This window comes from Zootoca vivipara, chromosome 4 (assembly GCF_965207765.1).
Source record: "Zootoca vivipara chromosome 4, rZooViv2.hap1.1, whole genome shotgun sequence".
NCBI lineage: Eukaryota > Metazoa > Chordata > Lepidosauria > Squamata > Lacertidae > Zootoca > Zootoca vivipara.
Genome location: NC_142587.1, coordinates 46,145,683 through 46,161,254, shown reverse-complemented (window position 1 = coordinate 46,161,254; position 15,572 = coordinate 46,145,683). Strand labels below are relative to the sequence as shown.

Below are 15,572 nucleotides of genomic sequence, written 5' to 3'. Positions count from 1 at the left end.
CAACAACCTGCGGAACAGGGTCCGTCCACCACAAGAGCAAAAAGCAAACAACAGACCCGTAGCGCTGGCTTAGGTGGAACAACAGTTGTTCTTCAGCTATCCAAGGTTGGAGCCTTGGTTCGCTCCAGCAGAGTCTATCTGGTTGCGGTGCTGAACCAGAGAGAAGACGTTAACTTGAATGAACGGAGCTGGCTCTTTTTTAGGCCTCATAAAAGAAGAAGAATAAAAAGAATACTGGCAATTGTATACGTATACTTTTAGGGTTGAGTGTGTTTTAAATGTATACTAAGCTAGAGGAGGCAGAACTTTATCTGTGACTCGTCTGCCTTTCCTAGCTGCTTCTTTTTTTAACGTTTCAGGGTTAGAAGTCGAGGCCTTGTGGCTTCTCTCTCAGTTGCCGGTGCGCTGCATCTGTGTCACATGCCTCACAAAATCTGAAACATGTTCTTTCCTGTCTGCCGAGCGCGCACCGGCGCTCTGTGTGCGCCAGGGCCAACGCTGGCCGACGTTTCCTCTCGAACTGCAACCGCTGAGAGTTGAAAACATGGTCGTCGGTCGTTCCCCCACGCCTACTTATGTTTACGCAGAAGTAAGCCCCATTGATTTCAGTGGAACTTGCTCCCCAGTCCGTTTGTTTAGGATTGCAGCCCAAGTGTGTGACTTTCCAGGACGGAACACAATCCCTGTTAGAAACTTGGCGGCGGCAGCCGGAGAGGTTTTTCGCCTGCGAGCACACATTTCGATCACTTTGGGGCCAGCAGAAAGCCACTCATTGCTCCGCCACCCATTGGCCCAGAAAAACAGCACCGACTTCCAGCCCCGGCCCCCCTCTGCTGCCGCGCCAGGTGTGTGTGTGTTTTAAGGGGGGGAGGGGAAAAAAATCTTAATTTCAATGTCTTTTGTATTCCTGATGGTGAAATCAGGCGTGCAAGAGTGGTCAGAGCCTCTGTCTAAGGCCAAGCCAAGGTGGCCTTGTTTTGTTATTCAGATTTCTACACTCCCATTAAAGCAGGCTCCCAGGAAGCGGCGGCAACGGCTTGATTTAACGCACACTCAAGCAGGGCCATTCAGAGCTCGGGAGAGCGCCGGGTTATTTATAGGCTTTTTCCTCGGCGCTCTGCGCCGCCGTAGCCGAGCAGACCGCTAATGAATTTAATCCTGGCGACACCCTTAGGAAGGAGAAAGGGACTGAGTCACGGGCCGAGGTTGATCAGGCCCGGGGCCTCCAGCGCGGCGCGGCTCCGGTGATTGATTACGTGCCTCGCCAAGAGACCGGCCTGCTGCTTCGGGAAGCAGCGCTGCATGGAAAAGGGGCCAGCGGGGAGCCACGTGGAGTTCAGAAAATAAGGGCCGGTGCTGTGTGAATCCATTGTCGTGCCAAACAGCAAGAGCTACGCGGTTCCTCTCGCCTCCCAGCTCCGCAGAGAGGCGCTTCTGGCCCGTCCTCCACAGCAGCGCTGCCTTCAGGAGCTCTTTAAACGCTCGGCTTGCCCGCAGCGGCTGGGTTTTTTTTGGCGTGGATTTCCTTCTCCGATGCTTTCGATACCACACGGTCTCGAGGAGCGCCAGGGTCTGCGGCTCGCTGGTTCCGCTAGCTCTCAAATGCTCCTCTTTCCCCCCACTCCAGCGCAACGCACAACGGCCTGACCTGCGGGTCAGCTCCCCGAGGAGGCGAGAGAGGGAAAGAGGCCTGGCGATTTGCGGCCTCAGTTCCTTCGGCGAAGGCTCCCTCGGCGATTCTGCTTAGCAAAACACAGGCGGAGTGAACGCGGGGCAGGGGGTAGACTTAGCGACCGAGACGAGCCCCCCCCTCACACACACACAATGCCTGGGGAACTCGGGATACGTTGGGTTTGCAACCTCTGGGAATCCTCACCGGGTGGGGGTGGGGAAGACAGGCACTCAAGGAGCGTAAAATAAAATGTGAAAACAAAAACAAACCGTGTGATCGCTAAGAACTTGCTTGGAAAGACCCTGCGCGAGCAAATGTTCCGGGTCCTTTAGACGCGGAACGTCTAGGCTGCTTGGTCCATCATAAACTGGTTAAACAATGGCGTTAATTGAACCAGTCTTACAATCCGAGGACTTCGACTCAGTTGTGTTGCTCGGCAGGCAAGTTCAGTATTTCCATTGTATTTTTTAATTTATTTATAAAGAATTTGTCCTTTCTTTTTCTGAAGGCTCGACCATACACACCAAGAGACTCAGGATGGGTTTTTTGGGCTACAGCCGCCGCACGACCATATTAAAAGGTTCCTCAGAAAATTAAACGGGTATGATTTTAAAACAGTTTTAAATACAGAATCAACCCACTTTGCAAGCAAGCATCTCTACAATTGCTTGTCCAGAAGAAGAAGTGAAAGTAAAAGCAGGACATTTCGACAAGGACTTCCTTCTCCCAGTTTTCCCTTTTTTATTCCTGGATACGGGGAAATGCATATGTATCTAACAGAGGCCTTCCACTCCCACCGCCATTCAGCTGCATGTCTGTACCTCACGTGTGCTCAGTCTAATAACTTTTAATGTCTAGCCCTAAAACGTCTTTATAAAAAATAGCTTTACTATGTAATGGGCCAGGTGTCCTTGCACTCGTTGCCGGAGATTGAAAAAACGTGTAGGATGGTTTTCAGATGCAAAGCTCATAAACTGGGAACAATATGCAACCCCCCCTCCATATCGGATTTTAAACTCCACTTCCAGGCACCTTTGGAGGAAAACGTTCCCGACGCATTTGAAATGCACACACTTCATTGGCAACTTGTTTCTTTACTCTCCCCTCCCCCTTAAGAGTATTTACCCTCCAGCTTGGGAAAGCGATGCCTTTTTGCCATTTCTATCAGCTGGTTTTAAGAAGCTGAAAAGCTTGTGTGCCCAGCGTTTCGAGTTACAAACGGTAGATATCTTTCACTTCTGCTTTGAAAGCGAAGAGGAGGCTTTCCACCCCTCCCTCGGGTTTTTCTCTCTCTTGTATAGATGCAAGCTAAAAATAAAATCCAACAGAATATTAGCTTTCTGGCTAGAAATAGGTATCAAAACAATCAAGCGATTATTCATGAGATAAGAACTTGGGGTTTAGGTTTCCAAATGCTTCTAGCAGGCTCTACTTTTAAGAATCTCCTGCTTTCAATTAAAACGTAAGAAATTCGCATAATAAAAGAAGGAAACAGCATACTGAGTAAGCAACTTTTTTTAATCAAGGCAAATGTTGCTAGGGACCGGGTTTAAACATTTTTTCCTTCTTCCCCACAGATTCCTGGACGTCGCGATGAACAGGCTGGCGCGCTCGTCGGCGTTGAAATAGCTAATCGCTCGGGATGTCGCAGCTCCTAGCATACTTACCTAGGTATATAAACAGCTTATGCAGGCAACATAAGAGTGTTTTAAGGACGCTGGAGCGAAAATTAAGAGCGACGGCTTGGTATAATCACCTCTGTAGTCAGTGACAATAAAATTCCATTCATTTCCAGCCGGCTGGTTTGTGCTCCCCTCCCCCCACGCCCTTCTCTTATAGCTGAAAACCTAGACACGTCTAATCCGAATCAGATAAATCCGGGACCCCAAACTTTCCTGACAAGCATGTTTAGGGTTGCAGCCCTGTCGGATTACCAGTGGAAGCTGCTGCTCTCGCGAGTAGGGATCCGATACCTCTATAGCGCAATCCTGTGGCACGTTTCCTCAGAAGCAAGTTCCACTGTGTTCAGTGAGGCTTACTACAAAGTAAACGTGCAGAGGGAGGACTGCAGTGGGAGCCAGTGACGCCCCCCCCCTCATGCTGTACACACCATCCTGGTTAAAGAAGTGTCCCTGAATGAGCGAGGGCGCGCGCGCGCGCACCCCCAACACACACCACCACCACTTCCCGAAGTCTATAGGGTTAAATCTTGTAGCCGGCGCCTTGCTGTTAATTCCAGCAATCGCTAGGAAAGCCATAAAGAATCACGCGCTGTGCGAGGGAGAACCGAACAAGCGAGGATCAGTCAAGATGGGCGTCCTGAACCCGACATTTACTAGCTGACCTGCCGAGTCAGCGCTACCAAAGTAAGTAGATACGCAAGATAACGACCATCCCGGCGAGCGAGAGATCAAAAGGCCGGCAGAGAAATCTCCAGCCGGTACTAGAATTACAGCGAAGGAGGGGGGAACCCCTCTCGCCCCACCTTCCCAAGCGATTCACGCGCCGTGACATAAAACGTGTTTGGGAGTTTCAGAGGTGGGAACCACGCGGTACCTTGTTTAGACACCAAAGGGAGGGAATCGGTTTTGTGGGCACTCTGGAAAGTAGCTTCTTGAGAACCGAATGGTTCTCCTCACCCAGAAACAACAGGAAGGCTCGAGGGCAAAGGGGCAAGAAAGAAAGCCCCACGTCGGAGTATGAAATCAGCGACTAGTAGTAAAATGAAGGCTGTTGAAGAGCTGTGGGTGCAGAGGGTACACTGGAGGGGAACGGTGGCTTGCGTGCTTCTGGAAAGGAGAGATAAAGGGAAATTGCTCGTTCGGAGGGAGTCTTTAAATACAGGTTGGGAGGAAAGCGGGACACCACACAGTTATCTTAAAAAAGGAAAGAAAAGCGAGGGCTGGGGAGGCATTTCCCCCCCCCCGGGGGGAAGAGTGGTGGCCAGATAAGACGAGAGAGGGAGGGAGAGAGAGAGAGAACATGAAGACGTTCCACTTTGGGCAGGCTGTGCGCGACAATGGAACGCGCGCGGGTGGGGGGAAGGGGAGGGAGGGGGAGGGGAACAAAGAAACAGCCCATTGGGGGTTCTCAGGGAAATGCAAAGAGAAGCAGATGAACGTGGGGGGAAGGAGGAAGAGCGTGGTTTCCCACACCTGAGGGAAATATATATCTATATATATATATATATAGTTAGGTGCGTGAGGGGAGGGGGAATTAATAGGCAGCGCCGTCATCCTTCCGCCTCATACAAGGTTATGAGGATGCCGTTTACGAGGTGGAGGGCTTCTCCTTCTCTCTCACCCCCTGTTTGAAAAGACTCTTAATAAAGGGCTGAGGAAAAGGGGTCGTGAACAACACACACGCGACACGCGGGAAGGTGCTCTTGCGAGAAGCGGGGGGGAAGCGGGGGGGAAACAGATATTGAGGTGGAGGAGAGCCCGCGCTCGCTCCGCTTGGCGGGGAGGTCGCGGAAGGGGGAGAGCGAAGCTTTCTGCCGCGGGCGAAAAAAGGAGAGGAAGCCGGGCGGGCTGGCTGGCTGGCTGGCTGGCTGGCTGGGGTCTGGCTGCGCCTGCTGCTGCCGTTGCCGCTGCTGCCGGGGCTTTGACAGCTTGGCGAAGCCGAGGGAGACGAGCTTTATGGTAATTGCGGCTCTCTCTCCACTGGCCTTCTGGGTAGCGAGCCGAGCCGAGCAGGGAGTCTGGCGAGGGGGCGGGAAGAGACTTCCCCCCTTTTTTTCCACCTCGCCTGGTCAAAAAGGAGAGCGGAGTCTCCTCAGGGCGCCCTCAGGCAGGACAGGGCAGGGCAAGGCAAGCAGAGCGAGGAGGAGAGAGAGGGGAGGGGGAAGCAGCCAGGAAACGCCGCGGAGTGGAGGGGGAATCAATTAAGAAGAGAAAGCGAAAAGCCTTGGAGAGAGGGGGAAAGGGGAAGAAAAGAGGCAGCTCCGGGAGAGCGCGGGGGAAAGAGAAGCCTCGCTGCTGCTTGGAAGAGCGTAGTGGAGGTGGCTGTGTTGCTGCCGCCGCCGCTGCCTCTACTGGCGGCGGCTCCCTGAGTGCTGAGGCCGCCGGGGGGAGGGGAGGGGAAAGAGGAGAGGGCGGGGAAGGGAAGGAGGAGGCGGTGGTGGAGGAGGAGGCGAAGGGGGGCAGCGTGCAGCAGACGGAGCCTGCTCTCCCAGCGGCAAGGTGAGGAAGAGCGGCTTTCCCGGTGGATTAAATCCCCAGAGCCAGCCCAGCCACACACACGCACACGCCGCCGCCGCCGCCACCAGGACGCGGGGCTCTTGCCAGGGAAGAAAGAGCATGTAGGCGCCGTCGCCAGGAGCCGTCGAGCCCAGCGCGGAGCAGCCACAGCAGCAACATGGCGCTGCCAGAGCCAAGCCGTCGGGCAGCCGGAGGGAGTCTGCTGCTGCCGGGGTGCTGAGCCCAAGCGAAAACCAAGCGGGGTGACCGTAGGTCTCGCTCCCCCCCCCATCCAACCCGTGCAGCCCCACCTGCCCTGCCGAGATCCGCCGGTGGCCGGATCGTCCGACGTGGGGGCAGCCCGGGTCTTCCCCCCCCTTGAGCTCGGACGTTGGGAAACTTTTCTCGGCCACCCAGACTGAGAGTGGCTCGCTTTGGAGAGGACGCGCTACAAGCGACGCTGGAGCGACTCCGCGGCGGCATCTCCGGAGCCGAGGCTAAGGTCAGCGCTCTCCCCTTTGAACTCTCTCACTCGTCTCTTTCTCTCTCTCTGCGGAAACGCCGCGACGGCCAAGTACCGAAAAGGGCGACGATCGCATGCGGTACGCTTGAGTCTTGGGAGACTTCTCCCGTGTGGGGGGGAGGGGGGACCTCGACGAGGAGATCTTTTTCCTCAACACCCCCCGCCCCCAGACCTGGCTGGGGTGCGCCTGTGTGTGTGTGTGTAGGAGAGAGAGAGCGCGCGTTGGTCCCAGCCTGCCTCTCCTCGGTTGGGATCGTTGCCAGAATGTCTCTCAACCTGAAACGATCCGGGCTCGGAGGAGGAGGGCGGCGTGGAGGCGAGGGAGATGTTCGCGAGCACAGCGGTCACCGCCTGAATGCGCCTTGCCCAGGGAGAGGCTGGACGCGGAGGCGTCGGGTGGGGGGAGTGCTCCGAGGGGCGGGTGTGTTGCGCGGGTTTGTTGAAGTTTGCAGGGTTGTGAAGAGAGGCGCGAGGTGGGGGTGGGGGTAGCGAGCGAGCGACGAGGAAAGGGGAAGCTGCCGGTCGCGCTCTGTCTGCTCCAGCAGGAAGGAGGTGGCGGGCGGAGGGGGATAGAGAGAAGAGGCTTCCCGGCGTCTCGCTCCTCTTTTATCTTTCGGATTTGGAAAGGGCTTATAAAAGCCCCACCTCTGGCAGCCGCCACTTCTGGGCTCCCAGGGGGAAAGGGGAGAGTGGGTGGAGGGGAAAGGAGCGTTTTTGGAGAGCTGCTTGGCTCGCCTTTTGGCCCACCGGCAGCGAAGTTCAAAGATGAGTACCGGGAAGAGACAGCCAACGTGATTGAGGTAAAAAGAGGCTCTCTTTTTCGGTGCGTGTGTGCGGCGGCGTATTTGTTGCTTTTCTAAACGCTCTTGGAAAGAGACTGCGGAGGCTGTGGGAGGTTTTATTCCCTGTTGTTTTCGAGGCCACTTTTTTGAGGGGCTGTCGGAGTCGGTTGGGCGGGTTGGGGGGGGGGAGGTAGAATAAACGGGAAGGTTCGGGGCCGGGGGCGGCGGAGAGGCGATGTTATAGAGCTGGTGGTTCCAGTTCAAAGACTTTGTGTTGCTAGTCTGGGGTGGGGGTGGGAAGAGGTCCAGCGCCGCCGTTAGGAATTTCGGGTGTCCTTTGTACCTTTCCTTTCTGGCTCCGGGAGGTTGAGAACTTGCCTCCCAGGAGCGGATGGCGGAGGAACAGGCAAGAAGGCTGTTGGCTGGAAAACCCTAGCCAACTCCGGGGTTGCTTGCGCTCGGCATCTGAGGCACGTAGCTTGTTTGTTGCGAAGCCAGTCCGGGGGCGATCTCTCGCTTTGCGAAGCGTTCGCCTTTCGTTTCTGCCTCGCCGGCTGCGTCTCAGATTCAGAAAAGCGAGGTATGTGGGTGGAAGGAAGGGGGGAGGCGAGAGAGTGGAGGGAAGCGTAGATCGGAAAACCCCAAAACCCCTTGAATCAGAAGCTGCGAAGGAAATACGTTCTGGTGTTTTAATGGCAATCGCCTCGGAGCTTGTTTCCGTATTTAATTCTCCCGAGCAACTCCCTCCTCTGCTCTCCATCTGCTCGGTGGAAGCCCCGCAGCTTCGCGTTCGCCTCCCTTGGCAAAAGGGCGGTCTGCGCTCGTTCTGGTCGCGCGGGCTGGATCTGTCAAGCTTTTGTAAACTTTTCCATGAGGCCTAGGCCAAAGGGCTCCTTAGACGGGCCCCACGAAGACTATCTGCCAGCAGAGATAAGGAGAGCGAGACTTCTCCCCTCCCGCATTGTAAGCGGAGTGAAGCGAAGCGCCCTTGCAAGATCGCCCTGGGACCTTGGAGACAGAGCCCCGAGGCCAAACTAAGTTGTCCCCGGGGAGTGGGGGTGGTGTCTGCATTCAGCATTGTCGAAGTGGATCGGCTCCCACTCCCCTACCCCCAACTACATTTACATGCTGTTAATCTTGGGAGTCCCGCTCCTGGAGGCGGCTGCTTCTAGCTTTGCTCGCTCTCTCTTACACACACACAGACAGTTCCGTCTAGGCAATGTTGGCGCTGGCAGACATGCCTGCGGGATGCGGTGCCCTCGCGATAGGGCCTGGTGGTTATACAAGCTCCCGTCCCTTGCCTTGTGCTCCCTTAATTGAGGACAGTAGGACTTCTCTGGAGTAAAGCAGGCCAGGAGGACTGGATTCAGTTAAGGTTTTGTCTTTTTGTTTGTTTCCTCTTTATCGGCCTTGTGGGGATGTTATGTAGGTGTTTTAAGTGGCAGCTGGTGGGTTTTGTCTTTTTTCCGAACAAGACAACCTTAATGGCTTTTCGGCGGACCGTAAAAAGCAGGACTTGGAATTTCCTCCCCGCCCTCCATCCCGCAAGGTTTGCCACAGTAGAAGAGATCTTTGAATTGGTGACTGGGAGTTAATTAGGAAGTATCCTCTGGATCAATGAGTCGCACATCCCATTAGCTATTTCCCAGCTCTTTGCAGAATCGGCCTTTCCGTCTACTAAGCCGGAAACTGCTTCATTTTCGAGCTGGGGTCAGATAGAGTCAAGGAGTTTTTGGACAAGCAAAGAGCGGAATCTGGGAACCAGCCCTTCCGACGCAATAATTAAGTTCTCCACTCTCTGGAAGGCCTGGAATCTCGCCTCTCCCCCTCTTTCCCCACACTTTCTCCGAGGGGAGCCCAGGCCCTTCGCCCAGGGCAACTGCGGGACACTAAACGTGCCGCGCGCATTTAGCGTGCGCTAAACAGGGACAGACCCGTTTGTCAGCTATGAGGTGGTGGGCTGTTTCAGGGGTCTCTGCATACCCACCAGCTGTTGGTACTGCGGATGATGGTTCTTTATTACCCGTTTTCATCTCGAAGGTGAGGTGCGGTGCTGGAGGAGGAGGAGAGAAAAGGAAAGGCGGCTTTTCTCTCTCTCTCTCTCTCTCTCTCTCTCTCTCTCTCTCTCTCTCTCTCTCTCTCTCTCTCTCTCTCTTCCCCCCCCATCGGTATTGTTTCGCTCGCCTGTGATAGATCGGTCTAGACAGCCGTCCAAGCTCCCTGCGAGTGGAAGAACCGGAGCCTGAAAGGGAAAGTGGGGGAGTCGCAAAGGAAAAGGTCACCGCGAGATTCGGTGCGTGTAGATGTGTGTGTGTTAACCCTTCAGGAGTCAGAAACAGAGGTAGATTTTTCTGCGTGAAGGGCTGAGGCTGGCAGTTGCAGAGAGCTTCTGTCTCTAAGGGGAGGGGAAGTTGGGAGAGACCGAGGCGCGATCCCTCGGGCTGCTCTCGATGCTCCGTGAAGATCAGTTTCCCACCATCAGGAACCTCCTTTTCTAGCCGAGTGCCAGATTCTTCCGTTCCCAGAAGTTTCCTCGTTTGGGAACTCCGCTGAGCGCGCTTAACCCCGTGTCCTGTTGGGGCAGAGCCAGCCAAGCACAGAGAAGCACAAGGCGAGCCAGGCATGGTGGAGGAGGAGGAAGAAGGGGTGGGGGTCGAGCTGGAGCAGGAGATCCACTCAGCGCTCTCTTCTCCATTCTGGGGAGGGGGGGGGAGGAGGGAGAGATAGCTCACAAGGACAAAGCCAGAGCCGAGAATTCGGAGCCACTCCGACCAAAAACCTCCAGGCGAACAACCTTAGGAGCAGAATCCAGCTTTCCCTTTCTTAAAAATGGGGAGTGGGTTGTGTGGGTGGCTTGTTTTTTTTGAGTGCCCAATAGGGACTGACTTTGTTCCATACGACGGGGCTTGGCGAGCCTCACCTGTGTTTGCTCAATATACTGTATAAGCGGCGAGAGCCGGGGCAAAACTTACCTGCGGCTGCCTTGAGACACAGACTTGGCAGAAGCAATCAGAGTGCAAACTGGGGCTCTGGCTCTCTGTGCGCGCTTCTATTTGGGGTCTCCCTTCTGTGAGAAGGGCGGGTGGGTGGGAGGGGAAGAGCAAAACCCTTCTCTGCGGAATATAAGCGCGCCTGCCTTCGGAACCCCCCCGCCGCCGCCCTTCCCACAGACATCGGCGGCCCCCGAATGAGGTTTGCTGGCCCTTTATCACCCGGGAGGAAACCTGCTCTACGTTGGATTTGCCCGCGACGCGGCTCAGTTCTTTCCCTCTTTGTCTGGAGCCCTGGCTCGCAGCGCTCCAGCCCTCGTTGGAAAGCTTCCCGACGAGGAGTCCGCGCAGAGCCAAGCAGGCAGCTCGACAGTTCTTTGCACGTCACATCTAAATACATCGGTAATTAGATGGAAGCACCGCCGGAAATGATAGATTGGCTGCATAGCTAATAGGGACGAGGACAAATAAAGCCTACAGCATCTCTCCCCCCCCCTCCCCTCTTCTCGCTTGCTCCCTCCCTCCCTCCCTCGGATAAGTGGGCCCCTGGAAATCAAGCCCACGATCTGGAGCGAGAACTGAAATTACACGTCGTCCGTTTTAGGGCTGTAATCAACCACGCAGATGAGAGTCTCGGTTGCTCCCCTGCTGCCTGCAAGCAGTTCTTCTTGAACGTGTTTGCTGCATGATTGTGGGAGGAGGGAACTCGGAGTCTTTTTAAACCCCTCTGGGTGTCTGCTAGCTAAATATATACACCTAGGAGAGCGAGCAAGCGAGGGATGGGAAGGAGCGGGTGTGGGGGGGAGGGGTGAGAATCCGATCATCTAATCAAGCCTCAGTCCCTGCGGCTGCATTTCCCACACCCTTGCGCTTAAGCCGGTTAAGCTCCCTTTGCGACGTTAATGGGTCTCGCTGCACAGACGTAATTTAAGCGCCTCCTGGATCGCAGGCAGAGGAAGCCTTTCCAGGGAGTCGTAAACGGTGGAGCAGCTAGCGCCTGGATTCTAAAGATAGTAGATGGAAGCAAGCCCCGTCCATTTCAGGGCCTCGGGTTGTGCCTGTGGAAGTTTTCGCTCCTGGAAATCTGATGGCTTCCTCACTTCTGTTTAGGATCTAAGGGCTAACCTGCTGTGGGCAGTCCAACGTGGTGCTGCTTCAAAGTACTTGCTTTGGGAGCATCTCGCTCCCCCTTTCCCAGCCTAGCCTTTTCCCTCTAATGGGATTTCCCGCCCCCCCCCGCGCCTTTATTTCAGTGTTTTCCACAGCGCTTAGCATGCCCTTGGCTCTAAATAACTGTAGCAGCTGCAGAAATACTGAAGGAGCAGCGAGCAATCTCTGGCTTTACTGTAGGTGTTTAGGGGCTCAGGGCATGGGGCATGTGAGTCCCGTCACATCTCTCTTCTCCTCCCCACCTTCATCCCGCCAGTTTGCACTTCTAATTTAAAAGTCGCTGTTGCAATCGCCACAGCGTTCTGTAAACAGGAGGGTTGAAAAGGGAGCTCTCTACAGACACTATGGTGCAGGGCGTATTTTTTTGGATGGCTTGCCTAACTGCTGGAAAAAAGAGAGCAAGGCCCCTTTTCAAGGCCAGTCAATGCCTGTTTTCTGTTGTGGCCAGTCAAAAGACCCCCGGTTTCGAAACACATTTGGTTTAGCGGCTGGAGTGTCCCGTGGAAAATTCATCTCTCCAGTTTAGTCTTGACGGGGCACTCTCCACCTCTCTATACAGTTATCTGTGTGATGAGGAGAAGGTGATATCAGCATAGTAGTTTAGCTATTCGCTCCTTGGAGGGAGGATGAGGAACCCAAAAGACCTTATATCGCAAGACCTCGTTCCTAAAGTGCCCTGTGCATTTTATCAGAGGCAACCTGCGCAGCCAGTTTAAACCATCAGGAGTGCTTCAAGCACACCCTCAGTATTCCCTAATAACACCTCTGTACTGTAGTATTGTGTTTGGCTTGCCCAAGGTCACCTAGGCTGCCTACACAACAAACATTTAAGGCACGCACCTCCAAGAATCCTGGGAACTGTGGTTTGTTAAAACTGCTGAGAATTGTAGCGCTGTGAGGGTAAACTACAGTTTCCAGGTTACTTGGGGTGGGTGCTTCATATGTGCTTTTAAGGCATGCTACGTGTAGTAGTGAGTTCCTACTAGGTGAGCTGAGATTTGAGCAGAAGATTTCCAAACTGACACTCCTTTCTACACAACACCAGCTCTCTACGGGAAGTTATGTCTCTGGTAAAGGCTTTAATAGCCAGCTGGGGCAAATGCATTTAGTTATAGCTGAGTTGGGGACTAGGCTGGAGACAACCCCCCCCCCATCTTAAAATAAGCCCTCTGTGATATTTTTTTTAATGGCCTGGCTTTTGCTGTGGGTTGGAAGGTGTTAACTGAATGTAGAAATGAATAGAAGCATTTTAGAAGCCCCTCTATCTCTATCTATCTATCTATCTATCTATCTATCTATCTATCTATCTATCTATCTATCTATCTATCTATCTATCCATCCTGTACAGCAGGCTTGTCCCGGCTTCTGTTCAGCGGCTGCTTGCTTGCTTGGTTTACATACCAGGCGTCGCGGCTCAACGCACCATCTCGCGTTTAGCCCTCCATTTCCAGGGAGGCCTCACAAACAGCCATGCAACACGATCGGCACCGCAGCCTCCGGTGCTTTCGCCTGCTGGGCTTGCTTGTTAAAAATAAATGCTAGTGGTAGCGAGGGTGGGAGAGAGAAGGTGGGGAGGCGGTGGGTGGGTGCGTATGTTCCTCCTCTTCCTTCCTCTCCGCGCAATGTTGCACTAGCCAGTTAAATAGATCAAGCAGATTCTTTCCAGAGAGCCAGACTAACGTCGTTCTCGTGTGTGTGTGTACTACATCCGAAGGAGGTGGGGTGGGAGGGAGGAAGAACGCTAGAGCCCTCCCTGACTCGAGCGTGGAGCGGAGGCCTCGTTTGCAGACAGGGGGAGTTCCTATTTCCGCGAGCAGCGCTGGCTGCGTTTAATCCTTGTGTGTCCTTTCCCCCAAGCCGGGCTGATAAACGAGAATTACACTGAAGCGACCTCCCTTTTCCTAGGCCCTGTTCAACTGTCGGGCCCTGAATCACAAGCAAGCAGCCAGGGCGTGCTTTCCTGGCAAAAGTTAACGAATGTTTCACAAGGGCTCCTCTGGCGTGCGCGGTGTCTCTTCCTTAATGGATGAGCTGACTTTCAGGCAGAAAGCAAGGAGGCCACCAAGTCGAAGGAGCGAGCAGCATCCCCCCATCCACACCGCGTAGAAAATTAGCTTGCCCTCTTGAAGCGTCTTCGTTTTCCTTATTTGCTAGGGAACCAAAGTACTCTGCAGCTTAGGCTTCCTGAAAACGCACACGGCAAAACTAAAATTCCTCATCACTGAGAAACCTATGCAGCGGCTCTTGCCTCGTGGTTACCTGTCAAAGATTAGAAAGCCAGGGCAGAAAAGCGGTGATAGCTGCGGCAGCAGCTCATTTCCTGGCCCTTCCGCTTGCATTTAAATTATGCACACACACCTGGCCCATTTCATCCGCTGCGGTGCTGTGAGGAGGGCAGGTAGGAGGAAGCCCGCGTGGAAGACTATCCTTTGGCTGCATGAAATATAATTTCGTGATCTGCAAGACACTTTCCAGTATAATCTCATTATGCACCACAGGCTCCCGGTGTTATTTTGTAGGAGGCGGACAATGATCAATTTACATTGACCTGGGGCTGGGCAAGCTTTTAGATGGTAATTGCCATATTGATTTGCATGAGAGGGAGAGAAGGGGGTGGGGAAGGGGAAGACTGGCTAAAATTAAACACCGGAAGCTAAATTAAACTAAATTTAATGTCTAGGTACAAACGCAAAAGACCTGCTAAACTCCTGGGTTCTTAGCTAGGCGTCTATTTTTAGAACTGTGAAACTTGGAGGAAGAGGTAGGTGGCTTTGGTTGCTTTGAACGTTATTCGGCTCTGCTCCAGAGAGCGAGAGTGGGAATCCTGAGCGATCCCACCGTGGAAACCCGCGCGAGTCCTTTAGAAGAGTTCCGATCCTTGATGGAATTTCGGCAGTGTCCTCTCATACGCTATTAAGTAAAAAGAATATATTGGATCGCAAGTGGGTCTTGTCTTCCAGAAGGCAAGGACAAGGTTTTAATTTGATCATAAGGCAATTAGAGGAGAAAAATACAGAATCCGGCGGCAGTCGCTTCCCTGGAAACTGACTGTGTGGAGAGTTGAGTGTAGTCAGCGAAGCGTTAGGAAAGGGGGTGGGTGACTGTTCCGCTCTGCGGCTCATCTCCTTAGAGGAAAGCATTCCGTGCACTTTGTATCGCCTTAATTTAGTAGCAGCAGGAGAGTCGGGCGGGGGAGGGGAGGGGAGGGGAGGCACCCCACTTCCTCCCAAAGTGCCCTGCCGCCGCTCTCTGGAACACGCGTGCAAAAAAAGCCACGAAACAGCGTTGATCATTTATATTGGGGCCCTTCTCTTGGCAAATGTTCTCTGTGCAGTTGGATCCTAAGCAAGCTTGTTCATTGGTGTGTGTGTAGTCAAATAAGTAGGGATAGGATTGTGGCTTTGACCTGCTTTACTTAGTGTATAAGGCAACAGTCCCGTGCACATTTTCCTGGGAGTAAGCTTTAATTAAGGCAATGGGACTAGCTTCTCACTACAGTTGCCTTGCAATTTAAGCACATTTAACTTGTGCACATCCAGATTAGCAAAAAAATTTGGGGTGGGTGGGGTGGGTGGGAATTAAAAGGGGGTGGAAAGAGTGCCTGTGTCCTGAAAGAAAGAAAAGACTTTGGCAATCCCATCCACCATTGCACCCTATATGTTTTGACTATATGCAATTTTAGCTTTAGGCGGGATCCTTGAGCGTAATGCCTGCCTACCGTAAATTGAGACAAAATCAGAACACCAGACCAACACGGCTACCTACCTATAACTAAAATCAGAACAAAAAGCCTGGTCACTCCTCTAACACCTAAATCATAAACAAATTAGTTGGAAGGAAGGCCCAGTAAAATAACTGGGGCTTCCATCCAAGTCTGAAGGGCTGGTGTAAACCTCAGTGCCTTCATTTGTGTGCTGTTGTTGTTTAACTTAATAACATTCTTCTATTAGTCAGTCAAGGGGGCTACAGCAGCGTGGAAAGATCCTGTTTTCCTCAGAAGCTAGGCCCACTTTGCTCAAAGCCTTCTCCTTGAGAAAGTGTGCAAAGGACTGCAATATCATATTTCTAAAAATGCACAAACTGGGATACTTGTCAGACTTCAGGAACAGAATACTCTGCTGCTTTTTGTTTGTTTAAGAAGGGAGAGCATGCCTACTTAATGTTTCTATCAAAGGATACAGCTCTAGCAATCAGGAATAAAATCAGTTTCCCACATCTGAACAAAATTGCAGTTGTGGCTGCCAGGATGGGAGCCTC

General features: G+C 53.3%; 1 protein-coding gene and 1 long non-coding RNA gene across 8 annotated transcripts in view; both read left to right on the top strand.

Annotated features, from left to right (window-relative positions):
* The first annotated feature begins 622 nt into the window (after positions 1–622).
* LOC118084722 (uncharacterized) lies at positions 623–3,466 on the top strand. The gene is made up of 3 exons (XR_004692555.3): positions 623–845; positions 2,181–2,273; positions 3,250–3,466. It is a non-coding gene; the product is annotated as an uncharacterized LOC118084722 (long non-coding RNA).
* A 553-nt stretch (positions 3,467–4,019) lies between these two features.
* Positions 4,020–15,572, top strand: part of BCOR (BCL6 corepressor) — an 81,364-nt gene continuing 69,811 nt past the window's right edge. For 4 of the 7 annotated variants that reach the window (XM_088667813.1, XM_035114506.3, XM_035114508.3 and 1 more), the window contains exon 1: positions 5,843–6,352. The gene's annotated coding sequence lies outside the window, so the exon portion shown is untranslated. Of the gene's footprint in view, positions 4,039–5,689; positions 6,353–6,906; positions 7,174–15,572 lie in introns of those variants that run through there. The other 3 variants (XM_035114503.3, XM_035114498.3, XM_035114502.3) reach the window with 3 other exon arrangements.